This window comes from Bos indicus x Bos taurus, chromosome 11 (assembly GCF_003369695.1).
Source record: "Bos indicus x Bos taurus breed Angus x Brahman F1 hybrid chromosome 11, Bos_hybrid_MaternalHap_v2.0, whole genome shotgun sequence".
Classification (NCBI taxonomy): domain Eukaryota; kingdom Metazoa; phylum Chordata; class Mammalia; order Artiodactyla; family Bovidae; genus Bos; species Bos indicus x Bos taurus.
The window spans coordinates 95362368-95387085 of record NC_040086.1 but is presented as its reverse complement, the minus strand read 5'-3'; the positions used below and the strand labels follow the sequence as shown (position 1 = coordinate 95387085).

General features: G+C 49.1%; 1 non-coding gene across 1 annotated transcript; it reads left to right on the top strand.

Annotated features, from left to right (window-relative positions):
- The first annotated feature begins 622 nt into the window (after window positions 1-622).
- On the top strand, window positions 623-726 carry LOC113902017. The gene has a single exon (XR_003513663.1). It is a non-coding gene; the product is annotated as a U6 spliceosomal RNA (small nuclear RNA).
- Window positions 727-24718: the final 23992 nt, after the last annotated feature.

The window sequence follows — 24718 nt, the reverse complement described above, 5'->3', positions numbered from 1 at the left end:
GTACCCCGTCCTGGCCAGGGCCGTAGGTTGTCCCCCATGCGCCTGTGCGCTCTTTCTCCCATCTGGCCAGAATCAACATGCAGCCTTGGAAAAGCACCTGTTGAAGATGTCAGACTTTTTCTCAGTGTGGTTCCCTGAACCGCCTCCTGGAAGAGACCCCCCCCCCCCCATCATTTATCTCATCCCCCTTCAGCCTGTGTTAAGCAACAAACAAACCTCTGTTGTGTTTGCCCATTACATGCTCGGGTCTGTTTGTCACCACAGCGCAATCTAGTCTAACACAGGTGTGTAGTATGAGATGGAATCCTCTAAAACTGCCATGACAACTTTGTAAATCAACAATGGTCAAATGTTAGTAATTCCAGATAATCAACCTCACACACGCAGTTCTTTTCACTTGTTCACTCCTGCATAGTGTTCCACTTATTATTTAACCACTTATTTAACCACTCCCCCTTTGATGAACAGCTGTGTTTTTTCCAGGTATTGTCTTTACAAACAACACTGCAAGGACCATTCTTAAATATTTATCATTATGAGTTTTATGAAGCTGTCCATCAGACAGATTCCACAAAGTAGGACTGCTGAGCAGGTGCTGCACATTAAAAACTTTTATTTGTGTGTGCCCACTTTGGTAGCATAGATACTAAAACTGGAACAATACAGAGATTAGCATGGTCCCTGCGCGAGGAGGACACAAAAATTTGAGAAGCATTGCATATTTTTATCCTGTAATAAACCATGATAAAAGAATATGAAAAAGAATATATATGTATAATATATATTGTATAACTGAATACCTTTACTGTACATCAGAAACTAATACAGCATTGTAAATCCACTATGTTCAATAAAAAAATAAATCTTGGGACTTCCCTGGTAGTTTAATGGTTAAGACTCCAAGCTTCCGCTTTGGGGGCACAGGTTTGATCCCTGGTTTGGGAACTAAGATCCCACATGCCACACAGAGCAGTCAAAAAATAAATAAATAAAATATCTTTAAAAAATAAAATAATAGTCATGTGGCAGTTTAAATAAATAAATCTTAATGGATAACAAGGACCTACTGTATAGCACAGGGAACTCTGCTCGGTATTATGCAACAACCTAAATGGGAAAAGGATTTGAAAAAGGAAAGATACATGTATATGTATAACTCAATCACTTTGCTGTGGGCCTGAAACTATCGCAACATTGTTAACCAACTGTACTGCAATATAAAATAAAAAGTTTAAAACATAATAATATAGGACTTACTATGTGCTAGGCAGTGTTCTATGTTCTTGACAAATAGTACTTAATCCTTACCACAACCCTGTGAGGTAGATACTATTATTATCCCACTTTATGGATGGAGAAACAGGCCAAGAAAGCTAACTTGCTCAAGGTCATGCCCCTGGTACTCGGTGGAGCTGGGATTGGAGCCCAGGCACTGGGCTCTGAGCGGCTATTCAGAAGCACTAAGTCGTCTGCATGTGAGAGTGAGGCCCGCCCTGGAGAGGCCCCTCGGACTACAATGTGGCACCTGGGCCCGCCCAGGAGCCTGCACTCGTCCCTCTAAGGAAACGTGAGCAAACAGCAGCAGGGTCGCTGCTGCCGTGAACACTGGGCCTGCCCTGGGGAAAGGGCTGCACAGAAGTTTTTTTTTTTAATTGCTTAATCATGTCTGACTCTTTCTTTGCAACCCCACGGACTGTAGCCCACTCTCTGTCCATGGGATTCTCCAGGCAAGAATACTGGAGTGGGTTGCCATTCACTTCTCCAGGGGATCGTCCAATTGAACCTGGGTCTCCTGCACTGTAGACAGACTCTTTACCATCTGAGTCACCAGAGAAGCCCCGCATGTGCTTAATAGAAGACAGCTAATAACCTCAGATATGCGGATGACACCACCCTTATGGCAGAAAGCGAAGAAGAATAAAGAGCCTCTTGATAAAAGTGAAAGAGGAGAGTGAAAAAACTGGCTTAAAACTCAACATTCAGAAAACTAAGATCATGGCATCTGGTCCCATCACTTCATGGCAAATAGATGGGGAAACAGTGGAAACAGTGGCTGACTTTATTTTTGGGGGCTCCAAAATCACTGCAGATGGTGACTGCAGCCATGAAATTAAAAGATGCTTACTCCTTGGAAGAAAAGTTATGACCAAACTAGTCAGCAAAAAAAATGTGAGGTTTGGACTATAAAGAAAGCTAGGCACTGAGGAATTGATGTTTTTGAACTGTGGTGTTGGAGAAGACTCTTGAGAGTCCCTTGGACTGCAAGGAGATCAAACCAGTCCATCCTAAAGGAAATCAGTCCTGAATATTTATTGGAAGGACTGATGCTGAAGCTGAAGTTCCAATATTTTGGCCTCCTGATGCAAAGAACTGACTCTTTAGAAAAGACCCTGATGCTGGGTAAGATTGAAGGCGGGAGGAGAAGGGGATGACAGAGGATGAGATGGTTGGATGGCATCACCGACTCTATGGACAGGAGTTTGAGTAAACTCCGGGAGCTGATCATAGACAGGGAGGCCTGGCGTGCTGCAGCCCATGGGGTCACAAAGAGTTGGACATGACTGAGCGACTGAACTGAACTGAATTGAAATCTGAGTAACTCGCAGGAGTCCTCTCCCTGATTTTCTTTATTCTCACTCAGACTCCTGGCTTTATTTGTTTATCGGTCCCTGGAATTAGACCAAGCTGAGCATAGTCAGTAGCTTTGTGCCCTTCTCTGAGCCTTTGTTCTTTTGTCTAAAAAGTGGAGATAAAAAAAGTGGGGATAATAACAGAACTTACCTTAAAGTTTTCAAAAGTAACACAAGAACAAACTAAGTGAAACACCACAATTTCAGCCACTCACTCAAGGATTTCTAGAGCCCCTACTGTGTGCCCTGCAGAGCTGTGGGTCCCTCTACCCCACAGAGAAAAGCTCCCCACACCCCCACCGAGTCCAGCCAGGATAACAAGTTGCCCCAGGAGTCCAGCTCAGGCTGCTGAGCAGGGTTCCGTGGTGAACAGTGATGATCAGGGAGGCCTCTAATGTAACAAACATGATGACTAGTAAGTTGGGGAGTTCGAGGGGATCCCTGGTCCAGGCTGGGACAGGAGAGGCTGCTCTGAGGAGGCAGCATCTAAGGGGTGAGGAGTGTTCTGGGTGGGGGGCAGGGCAGCCCGTGGGAAGATCCAGAGGTGAGAGGATGACTTTGGACTCATCTTAAGGAGGCTGCATCATATCCCAAGGGCAATGGGAAGCCATGGAGGGATTTAGAGGTTTCCCTCTGGCCCCCTTGTAGAGTGTGGACCAGAGAGGCTGAGCTCGGAGACAGGAGTGAACTCAGGAACTAGGTTTCTGTTTGTGTCTCCTGTTTATACCATGAAGATTAATCTTAACATGAACAAGACCATCCTCTTTAACAGCAGAAGTCATCCGAGTGGCTGCACTGGTGGTCCGTGTGAATAAGACTCTGTGCTTGTGATGCAGGGGGTGCTGGTTTGATCCCTGGTCAGGAAACTAAGACCCCACATGCCACATGGCCAAGAGAAAAATGTTAATAAATACTTTTTAACAACTCAAAAAAAATTATCAGGAATCATTCTAGAAATCAAAACCTAGAAACAGCCTGAAGTGAGGGCAAAATAAAAACCTCACTCTCTCAGATGTGTGCCCTGGGTTCGCGTCTGCACAAGCCTTTTCCTCCCTCTGGAAGGCACACCTAACTCCACCTGTTTCAGTCCTCCCTGCTCAGCACCCCCTACAGGAAGTCCTCCAGGATTCACTGGCTGGCGGGGCCTCACTGCCTCTGAGCTCCCTGCTGGGTCTCTTCCTGGGTTCGTTCAAGGGTACTGGACACATTCACCCATGTGTGTTCTGGTCACTCACAGGTTAGCTCATCTCCACCTCCCTCCACCTCCAGCCTCTCCCCCGAGTCATGCAGAGTATAAGTACTCAGTACCGACGGCCGCAGCTAGCCTCCTCCCTGTCTGATTTTTTCTCCCAGCTTTCCTAGAACCCAGCAACTATCATTCATTCATTCGTTTATTCACTCACCCATTTGCAAACGTATATTGAGCGCCGCTCTGTTCCAAGCTTGTGCCAAGTGCTGGTCTGACCATGATGAGTCGGGAGACTCAGCCCAGCATCTCAGAGCTCACAGTCTGCTGGGGGAGGCGGGGCAGGCATCAGGCAGGTGTGGGAGGTGCTGGGACTGGGAAGCCTGGCCTGGGAGAAGGAGACAGGGGAGATGCAGGGATGGAGTGCGCTGATGGTGCTAACGGACGTTTCTCAGGATGCCTTCCTGTATGGTGTCTGTACATGAGGCCGGAAAGCAGAGGTGAAGCAGTGATCTTTACTCTCTCAAGGTCACAGTCGTCAGATGTGGAGACGGGCAGACCCAGAGTCCCGAGGGGTCCCGCTTGTCCTCACTCCCCTCATCTCTGTGTCTAGTTCCGTGTCCTGCCTGCTGGCCCTGCTGACCATCAGCAGCCCCCTGCCCACCTCCAGAGGCTCAGCCAGGAACCCCCAGAGGCCACAACTCCCAACAGGCTCTGGATGTGCCCAGCTTCTCAGATTGCCTGTGGAGGCTCTTTCTCTGACCCTCCAGTTCCCCCTCTGGACCTTCATCTGCCTAGCTCCTCCCACTGTCATGTCAAACCTAATCCCCATGATAAATCCATATCCCATAATACTCACAGAGCTCAGCCTCTCGACCCAGTGCTGCCTGATACAGTGATTAGCGATGGTGATACTTCCAGTGGAGCAGAACTGTAAGGAGGGGAGGCTGGCATCGATGCTCTAATCTGTCGATTTAGGGGCATTTTAAGTACCTGGCTTCTGGGGTAAAGGGGTCACTGGTGGTCCATGGCATGCAATGTGAAGCCGACACTTAAGTGATCACCTTTTGACTGTTGGGGTGATGACCTACAGAAGGCTCTGGGTGACCAAGCAGCTGCTGGCATAGAGCGTACCTGGAAATAAAGAGCATCAGGACCACGGGGCTGCTCCTTTGTTTCTAAGTGCACCAGAAAACTTAGAGGGAAAAGATGAGCTCAAGGGCTTCAATTCCCAAAGTCTGCGTAAAGAGCCAGAGGTTCTCTTTGTGCCTAGAGAAGCTCTAGTGGCCAAGGGATAATGCTTCTCAGACTTAAGACCCAGCAAGTTTCAGGGTATCAGGAACACAGTGTGACCCATGAGGAGGCGTGTGTGTGTGTGTGTGTGTGTGTGTGCTCACTGGCTCAGTTGTGTCTGACTCTTTGTGACCTCATAACTGGAGCCTGTCAGGCTCCTCTCTGTCCATGGGATTTCCCAGGCAAAAATACCGGAGTGGGTTGCCATTTCCTCCTTCAGGGGATCTTCCTGACCTAGGGATCAAAATTGCTTCTTCTGTGACTCCTGCACTGGCAGACGGATTCTTTACCACTGCGCCACCTGGGCAGCCCGGAGAAGGCATAGTACACACCAAAGAGCTGCAAGATGTCTCCAGTGTATATGAGCAGGGAAATGTGTCTGGGAATGGACACTAAGTAGCGCATTATAATGAAAGGAGTATCACGTGTTGAAGTGGGTGGATGCATTAATCATAGATCCTGCATTGCTCCTGTTAGCTCAAACAGCTGGGGATGGCTCTAAAACAGTGGTCCTCAGCATTTTTGGACCAGGGACAGGTTTCATGGAAGACCATTTTCCCATGGACTGGGGGTGGGGATGGTTTCAGGATGATTCCAGGGCATGACATTTATTGTGCACTTCGTTTCTATTATTATTACGTTGTGATATATAGTGAAACAATGATATAACTCACCATAATGCAGAATCAGTGGAAGCCCTGAGCTTGTTTTCTGTAACCAGACGATCCCATCTGGGGGTGCTGAGGGACCAATGGGGAGTGGCTGTAACATGGCCTGGGGCTTGCTCTAAAGGGTTGCTCGGTTGATTCATCGAAGGCTGGTCCCAAGGCAGCCTACACTGAGTGAAGCTGAGAGGCCAGGATTCCTTTAGTAGAGTGTAGAAGGAAGGGTCCAGAAGATTCCAGAGATTGCTCAAATGCTGAGTGGACTTTTTTTTTTTTACTGTGCCATTTGACTTACAGGATTCCCCACCAGGGATTGAACCCAGACCCTCGGCAGTAACAGTGCACCACCAGGGAATTCTCTGAATGAATTTATTTAATTTCTGCTCACCCACCTCACCACCTCACCATTGTTCTCCAGTTGTGGAGGGTGGAATGCAGGGGAATGGAATTATTAGTGATCGACTGATTGATCAACCAATTATGGTGCTCCCAAGACCAAAGTAAGTGGGCAGCCTAATAAAATCTTGATTTGCTGAAGCAGGAAAGTTCTAGGTCTGCTGAACAGAAGTCTGAACTAAAACAGTATAACAGAGAATGTGAGTCAGTGCCCACCCACGCCAGGACCAGGCATTTCATGGACACAGAGCCCCTTGAATGAAAGAGGAGGCTGGAGTCACTTGAGGAAGGACCCTACACAGCCAAGACTATTTACTATACATTCTCCTCCCAGTGTTCCCCTATGGGACCTGAGGCCTGAGTGACTGAGTGGGCTGGAGAAGGCGAAGTGCCAGCTATTTTAGAGATTACTGGATGCTGGTTCTGAGTTGACACTAGTTCCAGGAGACCCACCATGGTCCCGTCAGAGTAAGGGCTTCTGGAGGTATTGTGGACATCTTTTCTGAGTAACAAACCACAGACATTGTCTTATGCCCTATTATCTCATGGGTGAGGAGTTCAGGCAGGCCTCAGTGGGCATTCTCCTCCTTTGGGTGTCAGCTGAGATCACTCAGAGGCACTCAGCTGGCAATGGGCTCTTCTGGAGAGTCTGAGATAATATCTCACATACGCAGTGCTTTGGCTGCCATGGCTGGTGGGCAGGACTCAGCTGGGACTGTTGATGAGGCTTGGCGTGGTGGTCTCAGAGCGGTCGTGATTCTTACTCAGGGACTCTGGGTTCCATGAGCAACAGAACAAAGTCAGCAAACAAAGTGAGAGGTCCATGGCTCAGAGGCCTAGCCTTCAAGGTCCCATAGCAGCATTCCTTTATACTTTATTGGTCAAAGGAGCCGCGAGACCCCCAGGTTCAAGAGGAAGGGACACAGTCTGCACGTCTTGATGGGAGTAATGTTAAGAATGTATGACCGTGTTTTTGTATTGAGTTTGCATTTCTTGTTTCTTTATTTTTTAACAATTTTTATTGGAGTATAGTTGTACAATGTGTTAGTTTCAGGTGTACAGCAAGGTGAATCAGTTACACACACACATATACCCACCCTTTTTCAGATTCTCTTCCCACGTAGGTCATTACAGAGTATTAAGCAGAGGCCCCTGTGCTCTACAGCACTTCCTTATTAGTTACCCATTTGATATACAGTAGCGTGCATACGTCGACCCCAATCTCCCAATTCATCCCTCCCACCGTTCCCACTTGGTAACCCTGTTTATTTTCTACATCTGTGAATCTATTTCTGTTTTGTAAACAAGTTTGTTTGTACCATTCTTTTGGATTCCATACATAAGTGATATCACATGCTATATCTCTGGGTATGGTCATAATTTTAAAATACTCTTGGGTAACCAGGAGAGTTGGGTAACTAGGAGAGTCTTGTTCACATCCAGCTCATTTGGACCCAGTGGATCCCTGCACACAGCTCAGGGATCCTTCCCAGTTCTGAAAGCAGCTGGGAGGAAAGGTGCATTATGGGAGAAAGGCCAGATGGAAGCCCCTCCGAATCGGGTAAACCAGGAGCAGAGCACATTCCTGTTGGTGCCTCCATCGAGGACACCACGTCTCGAGGGGCTGTCCGTTCCTGTCACGTCCCCTTTCAGCTCACCTCCTGGGTCCGCACAGAAGACCTTGGAGAATGGCAGTGGACGATCATCAGCTCCATCACGTGGTGATTCCCACTGCAGCTATTGTTCTGACACCATTTCTTGGCTGGAGCTCACCATCAGTACATCTTGTACCTCTTCTTTTTCAAAAAATGTTTTTTATTTATTTGGCTGGGCCAGGTCTTAGCTGCAGCACCTGGGATCATCAGTCTTCGATGAGACACGCAGGATCTTTAGTTGCAGCGTATGAACTCTTAGTTGCAGCATGTGGGATCTAGTTCTCTGACCAGGGATCGAACCTGGGGCCACCTGCATTGGGAGCTCAGAGTCTTAGCCACTGGACCACCAGGGAAGTCCCTCTTAGCAGCAGTTGTTCACGTCCAGTGGGTGGGGCCAGTAATATACCTTCAGCTTTCCAGTCCTCTTCCATAGTCCAGACCACAGGAACCTTGACTGGCGTTTCTTCCCTAAACCATCACAATAGAGCTCATGCTATGACACCACTCCCCAAGGAGACCAGAGCACCCTGGTAGCAGACAGATTACAGAGCACACACTACCGTCATAGAAGGAGCAGCACTTCGTGCTTCTTGGCATAAACTTCTCCTGAGTATAGATTTGCTTTCCCAGCCCCAAATGCTCTGCTAAAACCACCACCCATGGACTTACAGAATGCCTCATCCACCAACATGGTATTCCACAAAGCTTTGCTTCAACCAGGACATTCACTTTGCAGCAAATCAAGCCTAGAAATTGGCCCATGGGATTCCCTGATCCATGTGGAATTCCCTATCCTGCTAAAGCAGCTGGCTTTGGAGAAGGGTGGGATGGGGCCTTCCCTGATGGTCCAGAGGCTAGGACTCCGAGCTCCCAATGCAGGTGGGTAGGAAGGATGGGATTCAGTCCCTGGTCAGGGAACCAGATCCCATAAGCCACAACTAAAGGTCCTGAATGCTGCAACTAAAGACCCCACATGCCACAACTAAAACCCAGCACAGCCAAATAAATAAATATTAAAAAAAAAAAAAGTGGGCTGATCTTCTGGAGACACTGTTTTTGACACTGGGCATGCGTGCTGTCACTTCAGTCATGTCTGACTCTTTGCGACCCCATGGACTATAGCCTGCCAGGCTTCTCTATGGAGTGTTCCAGGCAAGAATACTGGAGTGGGTTGCCATTTCCTCCTCCAGGGGATCTTCCCAACCCAGAGGTTGAACCCGCATCTCTTATGTCTCCTGCACTGGCAGGTGAGTTCTTTCCTGCTAGTGCCACCTGAGAAGCCTGAAAAATAAATTTTCACTTTTTGGCCTCATGGCATGTGGGCTCTGAGTTCCCCAACCGGAAATTGAACCCATGCCCCCTGCATTGAAAGCACTGAGTCTTAGCCACTGGGCCACTGGGGAAGGCACCAGTGTGGGGCAACACCTCACAGGCTGGGTCAGGATCCTCCAGGGTGCAGGCTGTGATCTGAGTCAGCATTCAGCACACAGGCCGTCTCTCTCACAGTCAGGATTCACGAGTGTAGGAGTCAACGCTGGATAGAAGAGGGAGTAGCTCTTATCATTTCCTCTCGTGGCCCACTAGCAAAGTGTTTGTTTCCCATCCCTGCGATTTTGAATTCCCAAAGGAGAAACATTCACACTGGCGGACATAACAATAGTTTCACTAAATCGCTGCTTCCTTCTGGCTATTTTGGGCTCGTTATGCTGCCAAATCAACAGCCAAAAGGGGGTGATTGGCCCTGTCTGGGGAAATAGGGCTGCTAGATACATAATGGGGGACTTCCCTGGTGGTTCAATTGTTAAGACTCTGTGCTTCCATAGCAGGGGATGCGGGTTGGATCCCCGGTCGGGGAACTAAGATTCTGCATGCCGTGTGGTACAGCCAGATACATGCGTATACATATATACATATTAATACGATGGGAGTGAGGAGGGATATACGCACTCCAGTATTCTTGCCTGGAGAATCCCCATGGACAGAGGTGCCTGACAAGTTGCAGTCCATGGGTCGAAAAAGAGTTGGACAGGACCGAGTGACTAAGCACACAGCGCAAGGAGGGATGTAGTTGGAATGGAAATTACAGCTCAGTATGGGCAGGAACACTGACACATCTTCAGGAGGAAAGGCCTGGCTCCCTCCACCAGTTAGGAACCGCAACCAGCTGGGTGCCTGATGCAGGCAGAGAGAATGTGGAACGGGTGACGGAAGAGGAATTAATGCCAACTGCAGCCCTGAGGCTTCTTGCAGAAACAAGGACTGCAGGAGCCACTGTTACGTCCCCCTTGTCCACCTATGAGCGTGTTGTTTTTGTTGTTCAGTCGCTCAGTTTCATCTGACTCTTTTGCGACCCCATGGTCTGTAGCCTGCCAGGTTCCTCTTGTCCATAGGATTTCCCAGGCAAAAATACTGGAGTAGGTTGTCATTTCCTTCTCCAGGGCATCTTCCTGACCTGGGGATTGAACCTGAGCCTCCTGTATTAGCAGGCAGGTTCTTTACTGCTGAGCCACCAAGGAAAACCACCTGTGAGTGTACTGCATAGGTAATCGATTCTTTTCCTTTTCCCTTTTCTTCCTCTCTCATTGCCCCTCACGTAACAGAGTGCACTAATAGCAGTTACACTTTCGTCAGTGCTCAAGTTCTAGGGTATCAAAGGACAAGTGTGACACAGTTGGGAGAGGAGTTAACAGCCCCTGAGATGGATGGAAGGGACTTTGTGTGCCTTGTGGGTACATGGCTGCAGAGCCAGAGAGGTGGGAGCTACATGCAGACTTCTGGGCACCTCCTTCCCAGTCAGGGGCTGGACGGCCGGCCGGACCTTCCTCCCCAGGTTGGCTGGTTGTGATTCTTGCTCTGATCCCCCAGTTCCTCCCTCAATCATCACTGTCCCAGCTCCTTCCACGACCCCATCAGACCTCATCCTAAACTACCCACCCCCATCCCACAGGACCTGGTGGCTCCAGATGGACACTGATTGGCACAAGGGGTACCTGTGCAAGGGCTTGGAGGTGACTGTGCAGGGGGAGTTCTATGGGTCCTGGAGTTGGGGGGCGGGCAGCAGGGAGTCACTCTAGGAGTGGCTGCAGACAGGAGGGTCTTGGTTCCCCCAGGCCTTGAAACCCACGCCAGTCAGCACATGCTACCAGAGGGAACGGACGAGACATGGCCTCTCACTGGCACAAAGCCCCCCAGCCCTACGGACCCAGGCCTGTCGTTCCTCTCTGTGTGGCCTTGGGACGGGCCTTGCCTGTCTCTGTGTCTGTTTCCCCAATTATACACATGGTGGGAGACTCATCTACGAAAGCTTTGCCAGCTTCCAGACTTGCTGAGTCTCTTACAGGAAGTACTGGTTTGGGAGAACAGTGCTGTTTTTAGTCGCTCAGTCGTGTCCAACTCTTTGAGACCCCGTGGACTGCAGTCCACCAGGCTTCTCTGTCCATGGGGCTTCTCCAGGCAAGAATACTGGAGTGGGTTGCCATTTCCTTCTCCAATTCATGAAAGTGAAAAGTGAGAGTGAAGTCGCTCAGTCGTGTCCAACTCTTCTCGACCCCATGGACTGCAGCCTACCAGGCTCCTCCGTCCATGGGATTTTCCAGGCAAGAGTACTGGAGTGGGGTGTCATCACCTTCTCCAATACCATACGCTAGGTGACTTAAAATCTAAATATACTGTCTCATAGTTTCAGGGGCCAAAAGCTTGAGGTCAAGGTGTCAGCAGGGTTGGTTCCTTTCCAGGGTTGTAAGGGAGAATCCATTCCTCACTTACAGTGGTTTGGGGACAACCTTTGTGTCCCTTGGCTCGTGAAAGCACCACCGCAATCTCTGTCTCCATCTTCACAGGCCATTTCCCTGTACACTCTCTGAGTCCAAATTTCTCCTTTTAATTGGATTCTAGGACTTACCAGGTGACTCAGATGGTAAAGAACCCGCCTACAATTCAGAAGACCTGAGTTCCATCCCTGGGTTGGAAAGATCCCCTGGAAGAGGGCATGGCAACCCACGCCAGTATTCTTGCCTGGAGAATCCCCATGGACAGAGGAGTCTGGAGGACTACAGTCCATGGAGTTACAAAGAGTGGGACAACTGAGCGACTAAGGATACCACACAGCATTAGATACTAGTCCCCACCAGGTGGCGCTAGTGGTAATAACTCACCTGCCAATGCAGGAGATAGAAAAGACATGGGTTGGATCCCTGCCTGAGTCAGGAACATTCCCTGGAGAGGAGAATGGCAACCCACTCCAGTGTTCTTGCCTGGAGAATCCCAGGGACGGGGGAGGCTGGTGGGCTGCCGTCTATGGGGTCGCACAGAGTCGGACACGACTGAAGCGACTTAACAGCAACAGCCGCAGGAAGGACTTCCTTATTTGAAGACAGGCTCTTTAGAGAGAGAATCAGGTTTTTAACTTTACAGAGACAAGGTTTTTGTTTGGTTGGCTTTTGGGGTTTTTCTTTTGCTGCGCGAAGCATGTGGGATCCTAGTTCCCCTATCAGGAACAGAACCCAGGGCCCTGCACTGGAAGTGCAGAGTCCCAACCTGTGGACCTCCAGGGAAGTCCCCAAGGCAATAAAATTTTTGAACTTGGGGTGATGTCCCATCACTCTGTGACTCTGGGGTGAGGCATAGATGAGGGTTGGGGTTTGCGTTGATGGGTAATGTGAGCCAGACTCCTTATTGATGAGTCAGGGATAAGGGGTCTCCAGCACTGGGGCACCCAGGTGTTGCTCATCCCTGACTCCCCTGCTCTGGCCCCTTAGATCATCCAAAATCCCGCAAGACCAGGCTTCCTTGGGGAAGAGTGGTCACAGCCGCAGGGCCTCAGGCCTGGTCCCGCCCTTCTCGAAGCTGCCCCAGGGGCTCAACCTGTCCCAGCCCAGCATTTCCCAACCCCTACCCACTCCACACTTACTTCTCCCTCCCACACACAAAAAGTGTTTTAACTTAATTACTACTGAAAGATCTTGTCTCCAGATGAAGTCACGTTCTGAGGTCCCGGGGGTTAGCACTTCCACATGTGGATTTGGTAAGGGGACAGGATTCAACTTTAACAGTGACTGAGGTTCGGATTTGCTAACCTGACCCTGCTCTGCTCCAAATCTCCCCAGGATGGTTCTCTTACTAAATTCATAGGACGCTGGTCTAACTTCCTTCAGGAGGCAGAGGGCCAGGTTGCCCTGCCTGGATGGAGTATAGTGAGCAGCCACGGGCACCCCCAGGGGGCCTGACAGACCAGCACAGCAACTTCTAGGAAAAGCGGACTCCTCTTCACCCAGCTCTGCCCTTGCCAATGGCCTGGCCCTGTGGGCACCTCACATATCCCCCCATTTGCCCCTCACAACCACCTGCAAGTTAGGGATAAACTATTCCCATTTTACAGATGAGAAAACTGAGGAGGGAATTCACCTCCCTATGGTGTCCCAGCTGATAAATGTCAACACCAGCCAACCTGGCCTCTGAGCCTGAACTCTCACACTCAGCCACACAAGTGGCTCCGTCCCCCTCCTGTGGATCTGCTGGCATGGAGTTGATCTTGGGTGGCCTCGGTCTGCAGTGACTTAAAGCAGGATTTCAGTTCCTGACCAGAGATTGAAGTCAGGCCGTGGCAGTGAGAGCGCTGAGTCATTGCCCTGGACCACCAGGGACTAGTGTCCAGCGACAAGTCCCTGGCCCATCGGCTTTGCAGAAATAAGTTCCACAGAGAGACAGAAATTAGTGAAACAAGTATAGTGTTTATTTAGAGGAAAAGGAGTACGTGTGAATAGGCACACACGAGCAGACTCAGCCAGCCAGGCCTCACAGTAGTTTGAATCACTCATATGGGCCATTTCTTCTGGGTTTCCTTTGGCCAATCATCCTGTTTCTCCTGGTTCTGAGTCCGTATTGGATTTTTCTCAGGGTCCTCCCTGTGTGTGTACATGCATCTCTTAGTCAAGATGGATTCCAGGAAAGAATCCAGGAGGTTGACATCACTCCCTTTTTGACCCCCAGGGAGCTTTTCTGCCCATGTACGGTGGGAAAGGTCTCCACCTCGAGAACAGGAAATATGTGGTCTCCATCTTTTCTCTGGGCAGGGCTCAGCTTCTCCAATTATCCTCCTGCTATTATCTTCATCTTGGAGTATCTGTCCACAGGGACAAACTGCAGCTGTTTAGCCGGGGGTCCATTTATCTCCTGCCTCAGGGTGGTGAGCAAGGTGGAGGGAAGCGGAGGCCCAGTGACTACAGCCCTGGCCACCAGCTCCAGGCAGGGCCCAGCTGCCAGAGGTACCTGGCAAGAGCTGGACCCGGGCCGGAACTGCCTCTGCAGTTCCTAGTGGGCTGGTCTTCCCAGCCAAGCTCAGGCTTGCTACTATACAGTGGAGACCGCAGTTCCCAATGTCTCAGGGGAGTCTCCAGCGAGAGCCACCAGGACAGCCCTATGTCCCAACAGGGCACGTGCTCCGTGTTGTCCCCTTCTGGGCCCAGGGGAGCCTGGCACACTGAAGGCACCGACAAACACACAACACCAGACTTGTGGTTTCCAGAAAGGTGAATAATTAGTCAAAACCCTCAAACTCTGGGTGTGGTATAGAAACACATCCTGGGCGCAGACCCTTAGACCTCACCTGCCATCAGGTGAGCGGCAGGGTCACCAAGATCCAGCTCCTGCCTGTAAAACAACAATGAATGCTCCTCCCCCAGCCAGGCTAACGAGGTGCAGCTAGAGGAGGGGCAAGGCCATGGAAGTTGCAGAGCCAAGTACAGTGGGCAGACCAGAAGCTGAGAGTGGAACAGACACAGAGAAAACTCCTGTGGCAAATCAAGCCCAACCCTTAAAACACAGAAACGCTGAAGGAATGTTAAGCAACCCAATTAAAAAATGGGCGAAAGATTTGAATAGACACTTCATCAAAGAAGATATGCATGCAATAAGAACATGAAATTGATGCTCAGTATTATTAGTGGAGAGGAACTCAAAAGCCTCTTGATGAAAGTGAAAGTGGAGAGTGAAAAAGTTGGCTCAAAGCTCAACATTCAGAAAATGAAGATCATGGCATCTGGTCCCATCACTTCATGGGAAATAGATGGGGAAACAGTGGAAACAGTGTCAGACTTTATTTTGGGGGGCTCCAAAATCACTGCAGATGGTGACTGCAGCCATGAAATTATAAGACGCTTACTCCTTGGAAGGAAAGTTATGACTGACCTAGATAGCATATTCAAAAGCAGAGACGTTACTTTGCCAACAAAGGTCCGTCTGGTCAAGGCTATGGTTTTTCCAGTGGTCATGTATGGATGTGAGAGTTGGACTGTGAAGAAGGCTGAGTGCTGAAGAATTGATGCTTTTGAACTGTGGTGTTGGAGAAGACTCTTGAGAGTCCCTTGGACTGCAAGGAGATCCAACCAGTCCATTCTGAAGGAGATCAGCCCTGGGATTTCTTTGGAGGGAATGATGCTAAAGCTGAAACTCCAGTACTTTGGCCACCTCATGCGAAGAGTTGACTCATTGGAAAAGACTCTGATGCTGGGAGGGATTGGGGGCAGGAGGAGAAGGGGACGACAGCTGGATGGCATCACTGACTCGATGGACGTGAGTGTGAGTGAACTCCAGGAGTTGGTGATGGACAGGGAGGCCTGGCGTGCTGCGATTCATGGGGTCACGAAGAGTCGGACACGACTGAGCGACTGAACTGAACTGAACTGAACTATTAGTGGAGCCAGTAATGCTAGAGGGATGTGAGGGTCGCCATAACAACATGACCCAAACTCAACTCAACTCCTGGTCAGAATGACTCAAATTCCAGAAGAAAGGCCTTGCAAAAGAGGAAATGTGTCCATTTCCAGATTAAATACCATTTACCAGATCAACAGCAATGGTGGAAAGCAGGAGACAATGGAATAAACTCTCAAAATTATCTGGGGATGTGACTTCCTACCTAGAATATCACACCCAGCCAAACCATCAATCACACAAGTGCATGGTGTAAAGCCATTTTCAGAATCACAAGATCTCTATTATACTGCATGGAAAACAGACTCCAGAGGCGTTAAAGAGTTGGGGAAGAATTAACAATTGGGACATTAAAAAAACTAATCAAACGAAAACATGAGGATCCAAAAAGCTACCAGAGAAAGGAAATGTGATCAAAATTTCTTACAAGGCCCAGATGTGAACAAGACTTACATAGATGCTGAGTCCTGATTTAATATTGTTATATACCTACACTGTGAGCAAGGAAAAGAGAAAGGTGAGGGCAGATGAGTAAGAGAATTAAATTTTCATGTTCCGTTGCAGGAAACGAGTAGAAAATGTCTGAAGCTGTTGGAATGAGAAATAGTGGTACAAACGAATTATTGACAAATATTAATTAAGTGCCTGTAAATTATTTAAGGTCTTCCCTTGTAGCTCATTTGGAGCAATTGCCTTTGGGGAAAGGGACTCGGGAAGGAGGCAGGAAGGGGTCAAGGGACAGCTGGCTTTTGTTAGGAGCTGTTAGTACTATTTGACTTTTTTTTTTAACTATGTGCTTATATACTTTGGGAGAAGGGGGATTGAAATAATTAAAATACAATGAAGAAAATGATGAGGTTGCACTGATTGGTCTCAGAAAGACTTTCCAGTTCTGCCAATCTGTGGTTCTACAACTGCCATGGAAAACGAGACCGTGAGGGCCATCAGATCTGGGCCAGCCCTTGACCTCAACATCTGAGAATCCACTCACAAATTCTGCCAATTGTACTAGTATTTGACTAATATTATCATTAATATTTTAATTACATGGATATATTTCAGAAGGTGTTATGGGTTCAAGTGTGTCCCCTAAGAAGGTATATAAATAAGGCTGAGCACCAAAGAATTGATGCTTTCAAACTGTGGTGCTAGAGAAGACTCTTGCTAGTCCCTTGAACAGCAAGAAGATCAAAGCAATCAATCCAAAAGGATATCAACCCTGAATATTCATTGGAAGAACTGATGCTGAAGATGAAGCTTCAATACTTTGGCCACCTAATGTGAAGAGCTGACTCTTTGGGAAAGACCCTGATGCTGGGAAAGATTGAGGGCAGGAGGAGAAGGGGACGACAGAGAATGAGATGGTTGGATGGTATCACTGACTCAATGGACATGAGTTTGAGCAAAATCCAGAAGACACTGGAGGACAGAGAAAGCTGGCATGCTGCAGTCCATGGGGTCGCAAAGAGTTGGACACAACTTAGCAACTGAACAACAGCAAGATACCCTGAAATCCTCTCAGCACTTGTGAATGTGGCATTTTTGGAAACAGTCTTTGCAGATGCAATCAAGTTAAGATGAAGTCATTAGTGTGGAACCTAATCCGATACGACTGATGTCCTTATAAGAAAAAGAGACACACAGAGAGAAGAAAGCCATGTGACAAGAGAGGCAGAGGCCAGAGTGATGAAGTTACAAGCACCACCAGAAGCTGAGAGGCCAGGAAGCATTGACCCAGAGTCTCAGAGGGAGTATGGCCCTGCTAACACCTTGATTTCAGACTTGCGTACTCCAGAACAATGGAACATGCTGAAGCTGAAACTCCGATACTTTGGCCACCTGATGCAAAGAGCCCACTCATTGGGAAAGAGCCTGATGCTTTGGGAAAGGAAAGATTGAAGGCAAGAGGAGCAGGGGGTGGCAGAAGATGAGTCACCGACTCAATGGACATGAATTTGAGCAAACTCTGGCAGATAGTGGAGGACAGAGGAACCCGGCATGCCGGAGCCCGTGGAATTGCAAAAAGTTGGACACGACTTAGCAACTGAACAACGACAATCTTCCAGAACTGTGAGAGGATACCCTTCTGTTGTTTTAAGGCCCCCAGTTTGTGGTACTTACTGATGGGAGCCTTAGGGAACTAATGCAGAAGAAACCAGAATATTAGCAGGAATTTGCCATTAAATCTAAGATCACTGTAGAAAGACTGTATTTTTACTGCAATGCTTATAACATCTGGCACCACAGAGCTTGTTCCTGGAAGTGGCTCAGTTTCCTGCCTTCTAGGCCATGCCTGGCTTTGGGAAACCTGAGGAACTGGGCTCACAAATGTGCCATTTCTTCAGACACTGTGCCACTGACAGGCTTGAATGTGCTCATTCTTTTCTTTTAAAAAAAAATATATACATGCATATATATTTTTTATGTATTTCTTTCTCTTTGGCTGTGCTGGGTCTTTGCTGAGTTTCAGCAAAGACCCTGCTTTCTCTAGTTTGGGCAAGCAGGGGCTATCCTGCAGTCACGGGCTTCTCATTAGGGTGGCTTCTCTCATGGATCAAGGGCTCTAGGGCACACAATCTTCAGGAGTTGCAGCTCATGGGCTCAGTAGTTGCAGTTCGAGCGTTCTAGTAGTGCACAGGCTCAAGAGTTGTGCTTCACGGGCTCAATTGCTCTGCAGCATGTTGGACCCTCCCAGACCAGGGATGGAACCCATGGAACCCATGTCTCCTGCACTGGCAGGTGGATTCTTTACCACTGAGCCACTAGGGAAGCCCTCTTTTTTTTTTAATTAATTTATTTGCAGCCTGTGGGATCAAACACAGGTTCCCTGCATTGGGAGCACAGAGTTTTAGCCACTGGACCATAAGGAAAGTCCCCAAAGAGTTCTTTCTGCTCAAGAACTCCTGCAGCTCAAGAGCTCTGCTCAAAGTGGGGCTCCCGCAGCTCTCAGCCCTGCTCTCTAAGTAGAAGGGCAAGATAAAGGTCAAGAGGGAGGCACTTTTGCAGCCCAAGCAACTGCACACGACCATAGGTTCAGTTCAGTTCAGTCACTCAGTCGTGTCTGACTCTTTGTGACCCCATGGACTGCAGCACGCCAGGCCTCCCTGTCCATCACCAGCTCCCAGAGTTTACTCAAACTCATATCCATTGAGTCAGTGATGCCATCCAACCATCTCATCCTCTGTCATCCCCTTCTCCTCCCACCTTCAATCTTTCCCAGCATCAGGGTCTTTTCCAAAGAGTCAGTTCTTCACATCAGATGGCTGAAGGATTGGAGTTTCAGCTTCAGCATTAGTCCTTCCAATGAACATTCAGGACTGATTTCCTTTAGGATGAAGTGTTGGATCTCCTTGCAGTCCAAGGGACTCTCAAGAGTCTTCTCCAACACCATAGTTCAAAAGCACCAATTCTTCAGTGCTCAACTTTCTTTATGGTCCAGCTCTCACATCCATACATGACTACTGGTAGACTCTCCCTTTATAAAATATATATATATTATTTTTTGGCTGTGCCATGTGGCATGTGGGGTCTCAGCTCCCCAACCAGAGATCAAACCCATGCCCCTAACAGTAACAGCACAGAATCTTAACCACTGGACCACCAGAGAAATCCCATAGGTAGGCTGTCCCTTGAAGAGGTTCTCTTCTCTGTCCCTCCCCCGCCTCCCCCCAGTGTCTTCTGGCCCCTATGCCTCTGATTCAGTGAAATGAGCTCATCTGTCTGGAAGGCAGGCTTACAGAGAGTTCCAGAGCAAGGGATGGTCTGGAAGAGGGTGCAGGCCAATAGGAAAATGGAGCCTGAGGTCATGAGTAGACTCTCTGGAACTTGGCCTGTGTGTGCGTGTGTGTGCATTTGCATGTGTGTCCTATGTGCATGTATGTGAGTGGTTATGTACGTGAGCGTGCATGCACATGTGATTAAGCACATGTCTGTGTGCATGTGCATCCATGCGCCTTGTCTGAGTGTATATCAGGCTGGAGCAGAGAAGCTCTGTAAATCAACCTAGGCCCACCCCAGATGGCTTTCCACTGCCAAACTTTTGGCCCAGGAAGTTCATTTAAACATTCTTCCACCTCCTTTCTTTCCCTCCATCACTATTGATCATGAAGATCCCACCCTCCAGGTCCTCCTTTTGGAAAGTCTTTTTCTGCCTGGTGCTCACCAGCTCGTGACCAACTTCCAGGTAGAGTAAAGGATTAAATGGAAGGCACAATAAGAAGTGAAACAATTAGAATTTCTGCCTCATTATCATGGTAATCTTATCAGTCGGATAATGAGGTATTAATGGAGATTTAATGTGCATCTCATAACAGAATCCCTTGGAGAAAACACACAGGGAAATTGCTGTAAATCCACTTAATGATGGAGAAGTCCCAAAACACCATATTCCAAAGGATGAAAAATGCAGGATGCAAATGAGAAAGAATCAAGGTCAATAACACCACGGGGACAGGCCTAATGGCAGATTTGGAGATATATGTAATAAAAATTGCATGTTGCTTTTAAACCTCACCCTCTGTTGTTTTCAAATGTGCATTCCTCGTAATGAAACACAGAAGTGCAGCCAGAATGATTTGTATGTTTTAGAAACCATAGGGGGGATGGAAACGCGTCTTGCAACCCATCAGTTCCCCTGTGGGGAGCCACGGGAGAAACGGGGTGCTTCACCAAGAGGCCTTGAGAGGAGGGCAGAGGGAGAGCCCCTTGCTTAGCGGAGGGGAAGCAGCCTGCCTGAGTTCAAGGTCATTTGGGAAACACTAACGGAGAGAGCCACATTTATTCATACTTCCACTCCTTCATTCAATCAGCATTTGTCGGGCGCCTGCTGCGTGGCTGACCACAAGCAGCTCAGAAAGCTGAAGGACACAACAGATACAGGCTGAAAATAAAAGCTCTAGTTTGAAGAGCACCTACTAAGAGCCAGGTATTACTGAAATGCCTGATACAAGGATGATCTCATTAATCCCAACAGCAACACCGGAACGGAGGAACTTAATTAAGAGCCCCATTTTCCTGATGAGACACTGAAGCTCAGAGATATTAAGTAAGTTGTCTCCAGTTGCTCATGGCCTGAACTTCACCGCTACTATCTGAGGTTGAACCCTAGGAAAATGATGATACTGGACTGTTGGGGATCCACAGAAAGACTATTTTCATATGGTTCAGGCTAACAGTTTACTTTCTGCCTAGGGACCCTTTCTGGATGTGGATGCCTCTAACAGAGGCAGGAGGGAGGAACAGAAACGTGACCTGAGTTGAGAGTGACAGAATTCAAGGAGCCTCACAAGGGACCGGTGCCCTCCTTTCTTAGCCCCTGATAGCCTGTGTTCCCATACCAGCCCTAGGGGCTCAAGCCGTGGACGCTGAGTAAGTGGAAAGGAAGCCCTGAAACACTCATCCTACAAATTAAAAGCAGTTTGTGGATTAAAAAACACTAAGCAAATGTTGGCTATTTGGTTCTTATAATTTATTGATGATAATAAATAACTCTTGGGCTTTCCACACGTTTGCAAGCATTGAAGGTAAAGTTAGCTCAATTTTTCATTTTAGGGAACTTGGAAAAGCAGAGTTTCATGGGACTTTGAGGGCAAACTGACGGTCCCTGTTTTAGTCCTAAAAAGCCCACATCCTGGGAACATCCTGGGCAAACTGAGACTGTCAGCCGCATCATCCCAGAGGGACACTGGGATGCCCGGGGTCGTGGACAGGAAACACCAGGCCAGTTCCACCCAGCGCTGGGCAAGCAGTCCCTATGTGCCAGGCTCTGTGCTGGGTCCCCATGGTAGCAGCAGATGCAGATTTGCCTTGTTCAGGGCTGTCTGGGGGACCCTGGGGCCTGCGTCTTAATGGCAGCCCAGAATGTAGGGGGTACAGAAGGAATCTTCACCATCCAGTTTCTGACTGGGGCCTAGAAGAGCCGCTGAACACCCATCCCAACAGCCAGAGGATCACAAACCCATTATACAGATGAAGAAACTGAGTCCTTGGTGCTGGTGCTGGCACTTGCTCAGAGTCACAAGCAGTCTGTGAGTGCATAATAGCTGAAGAAGGATGACAAGACCCCACTTGAGGGTAGAAATGGCCTCCAGAGAACAGGTCCGTCTGAGCTAGGACATAAAGGCGGATGGATATTAGGCAACATTTCTGGAGTCTTGCAGCTGTGTTTCGTTTAATCACAGACTGCAAATTGAATGAAGTGAAGACAGTGTTGCCTCTTTGAATTTCCCCCAGGCCCTGTTTAATGAATAAATAGGCATGATTTGTAATCAGCTGATCCGTTGTGCCAACGCTGCGAGAACACCTGAAGCGCGTTAAACATGCCCCCTGCAATCTGGCCGACAATATTAATACGCCCGGCAAACCTTCCCTCCTGGTCCACGGTGCATGTCACCCAATGATCACACGCATTGCTTTGAAGTGGACGTACTGAGGGAAAAAAGGGGGATTTTTTCAGCCTGGAAAGATGAAGACACAGGGTCCTCATGAGCCCTGCCTCCCCATGTGGAATTTTGGAAGCTACAAGTTCAATTTGTTGCCACCCGCAAGTGCTAGACAACCCACAAAGTCATCTCACCTCCGCACTCTCAGCCAGCCTTTCAGAACCCCACGGCTACTCTCAGGAAACCCTTCTGGGCAGGACCCCCTGGTCGAGGGGTCCACGGCTGGGCCGGGATCCTCAGCCGTGCGGGCTGCGTTTCTTTGTGCAAGCTGGCATCTGTTTGCAGGGGCCGTCTGATACCCACCCGCAGCCGCTGAGTCCACAGATTCCTGCCAAACTAACGGGCATCCTGTATCATTTATCCTCTAATTGGGGCTGCTTATCACGAGTTTTGCCTGCTTTCCGTACTAACCATGTGGCTGGTGCTGAAATTCCGAATCCTAACATTTCCCTGCACGGAGCTGGTAGGAGGGCCCCCGGCCCAGGTAGCGTCTTGATTGCCGCCACATTTTCCAGCAAAGGGGTTTCCATTCATCTTCATCATGGGCTCAATCTGTGCGCCGAAAGGAGGCGGCTGCCCCTGTGGGTCCTCTCCACCCAGTCACCTGGAGGCTCGCTCTCATCTGTTCCTCCGCGTTCACAGGCGCATTTATATTCCGCCCGCCCTGCTGCTTTCTCAGGGCCTGCGAGGGATCTCCCGCCACGAAGCCCTCTCCCTCTGGGCCCTGCGTGGGAGTCCAGGTGCCAGCCTATTGCAACCAAGGAGGCAGAGAAGGTCACCCCTTCCTCTGAACGAAGTGAATCAGGAGGCAGAGACTGACTATCCTTGCCTCGACCATGAACACTAGGAAGTGGACCTGGGCCTCGTGGGGATGGGTGCGGAAGTGGGCATTTCCCTGCTCCCCAGACTGCCCACTGGGTACCAGGCTCTGTGTTGGGCCCTGAGGATGCCATGAGCATCCAGCCCTGCCCTCAAAGGGCTCACACGCACAAAGGGAAGTGCACACCAGGAGCAGGATAATAATGCACTGTCAGGGGCCCCGTCCTCTACAGTTCGCAAAGCTCTCTCCACGCCTGCTTGATATGATTCTCCCATAATCCTATGGGGCTGATATGTTGCAGAGAAGCAGACAGGGTCCCCTAGTAGCTAAAAATAAGGACTCAGGGGATTTCCCTGGTGGTCCAGTGGCTAAGACTCCACACTCCCAATGCAGGGGACCCAGGTTCCATCCCTAGTCAGGGAACTAAATCCTACATGAGAGTGCATATTAAGTCGTTTCCAAGTTTGCCACCCCACAGACTGTAGCCCACCAGGCTCCCCTATCCATGTCCATGGGATTTTCAGGCAAGAATACTGGAGTGGGTTGCCATTTTCTCCTCCAGGGAATCTTCCCAACCCAGAATCAAACCCACATCTCCTACATTGGTATGGGTGCTAGTCGGAGGGATTCTTTACCTCTGAGCCACCTGGGAATCCCAGATCTCACCTGTGGCAACTGGAAAAGATCCCTCATGCCTCAACTAAAGATGCCCATGCCACAATGAAGATAGAAGATCTCACATGCCCCAACTAAGAACCAGCACAGCCAAATAAATAAAAATAAATATATATTTTTAAAGATTAATATATTAAAAAAAATAAGGATTTGTGAATCCTCCAGACCTGGATCAGATCCTGGCTCTGCCATTGATTTTCTGGGTGGCTTTAGATGAGCCACTTCACCTCTCTGAGCCTCAAATTCCTCACCTGTAACATGGGGCTCATAATGCTGCCCGGCTCACAGGTGAGGGTTCTGTGAGATACTGTAAAGCACACAGCTCTGTGCTCAGCACCAAAAAATGAACTCAAGGCATTCCTGTGGCCAATAATACTTCCACCCTTGGCAGCACCTCCCTGGACAGTGGGGTACACGACACCTGCGGCTCTCAGCCCTATGTCCGGCAGCATGCTGCAGCCTGACAAAGCTGGGCTCCAGTTCTGCTGTGGTTACTCAGGGCTGCTGCCTCATCTGCAAAATGGGAATAATAACCTGGTCATTGTGTGCTAGTCACTCAGTTGGGTCCAACTCTTTTCGACCCCATGAGGCTCTTTTGTCCATGGAATTCTCCAGGCAAGCATTCTGGAGTGGGTTGCCATTCCCTTCTCCAGGGAATCTTCCTGAGCCAAGGATCACCTGCATTGCAGGCAGATTCTTTACTGTCTAAGCCACCAGGTCACTAGCTTGCTATATAATGCTAATTTGCCCCAATAAGGGGTGGGCCAAGAGGAACCCAGTATATTCCTGTGTCTAGCTCAGGGGACCCAAGTGAGTTTGGGGGTCTGCCTGGGGCTGTCCTAGAAAAGAGTTCAGTGAAAGGGTGGGTGCAAGGGGGCTGGTTGCGGCTTCTGAGTCCGAGAGCCTCTGGCCTCCTCCAGAGGAGCCTGAGGGGGGCCTTCGTTCCGCAGCCTTTGCCGCCGCGGGTCTGTACCCGTCCTTGGCCACAAGATGTCGCCCAAGCAACAGCAAAACAGGGGCCTGGGCTAAACCGGCCAGTTCAGAGTCGACTCGGCGAACAGCGAGGTCCAGCCGCAGCCCTCTCCCACCGCCCCGCAGCTCTGGGACGCCTCAGGGGAGGAACCCCTGCTGCCTTGGGTTCAAATCCCAGGATTTCCTACCCAACACGATACTGCTGCCCCCAGAGAACACCGGTTTGTAGACCCCACCTAAAGTAATAAATAAATAGAGATAATAATTACTCCTACT